The sequence below is a fragment of the Nylanderia fulva genome, unplaced genomic scaffold (assembly GCF_048542155.1).
Source record: "Nylanderia fulva isolate GAGA-0341 unplaced genomic scaffold, ASM4854215v1 Scaffold67, whole genome shotgun sequence".
NCBI lineage: Eukaryota > Metazoa > Arthropoda > Insecta > Hymenoptera > Formicidae > Nylanderia > Nylanderia fulva.
Window position 1 is genome coordinate 537,650 of NW_028190775.1, and position 1,597 is coordinate 539,246.

The 1,597-nt window shown below is 40.5% G+C and overlaps 1 pseudogene; it reads right to left on the minus strand.

Annotated features, from left to right (window-relative positions):
- Positions 1-1,006: 1,006 nt before the first annotated feature.
- On the minus strand, positions 1,007-1,597 carry LOC146720559 (uncharacterized; annotated as a pseudogene).

The following is a 1,597-nucleotide window of genomic DNA, read 5'->3' on the forward strand; positions in this document are numbered from 1 at the left end:
GGGATCTCAGAAATTCCCCTTGTTCCTTCTCTTAACATCCCCTGTAAGAAAAAGACGAGAAAAATATTGGTCCGAAAGTCGGCTGAATCGGGAATCGAACCCGAGACCTTCCGCTTGCCGGGCGACTGCTCTTCCAGCTGAGCTATTCAGACACTTACAAATCAATATTTCTCTCAATGTTTATAATCCCCCACCCCCCCACCAAGGCGTCGTACCTGGTCTAAACGCAAAAAATTTCTAAATATTAATTTGTCGCAATAACATCGCGTTTGACTCTTAGTCGAGATGAAGATGGAGTTTTTTAATAAAAAAATAGGAGAGCTGACTGACAAATATTCTTATTAATGTTTGTTGCGTTTAGACCAGGTACGACGCCTTGGTGGGGGGGTGGGGGGTTATAAACATTGAGAGAAATATTGATTTGTAAGTGTCTGAATAGCTCAGCTGGAAGAGCAGTCGCCCGGCAAGCGGAAGGTCTCGGGTTCGATTCCCGATTCAGCCGACTTTCGGACCAATATTTTTCTCGTCTTTTTCTTACAGGGGATGTTAAGAGAAGGAACAAGGGGAATTTCTGAGATCCCAACCATAGGATTCAAATTCCTCAGTTTCCAAAAAATTTCTAGATATTAATTTGTCGCAATAACATCGCGTTTGGCTCTTAGTCGAGATGAAGATGGAGTTTTTTAATAAAAAAATAGGAGAGCTGACTGACAAATATTCTTATTAATGTTAATTATTTAACTATTAATAAATTTTTACATCTTATTTATTTGCTCGTTCAGTTGGCCTACTATATTTGATTTGTTTAATTTTTATAATAACAATAATTTAATTTTTAAATCGATTTTATTGTAAATTTATTTTTAAATAACATGAAATATATATTTATATATTTCTAATACTAATAACCAGACAGCACCAAATTCAAACTCGGCGCATAAGATATCTTTAAAATCTGTTTAAGATGTCTTTTGGATATCATATCATAAGACTTTTTAAAGCTGTCTTAAAGATTTTTTAATGATATCTTATGCGCCAATTTTGGGCTTACCGTTTTTTCTGCAATTAAGCGTCGAATCGGCCCAATAATTCGGCATAGTATAGCCCTGTGATCGTTTTGCCCTTCTCCAGGTAGTTGATCACACCTTGTGAATCCTAGAAAACGATGACCATCACCTTTCCGGCCGATAGGACAGTCTTCGCCTTCTTCGGAGCACGTTCGCCGGGTGAAGTCCACTGTTTCGACTGTTCCTTGGTCTCTGGTGTGTACCAGTGAATTCATGTTTCGTCGACGGTCACGAAACGACGCAGAAACTCCTTCGGATTGCGCTTAAACAGCGTCAAACACTGCTCTGAAGTGGTCTCATGGTTGCGCTTGTTGTTCGGAATGAGCAAACGCAGCACCCATCGCGCCGACAGCTTTCTCATGCCCAAAATTTCATGCAGGATATGACCCACGCGGTCTTTTGAGATGCCTACTGTTTCAGCTATCTCGCGCACCTTCAATCGGCGGTCTGCCAATACGAGATCGTGAATTTTTGTCACGTTATCCTCCGTGGTAACCATTTTCGAGGCACCTGGGCGTGGCTCATCAAAA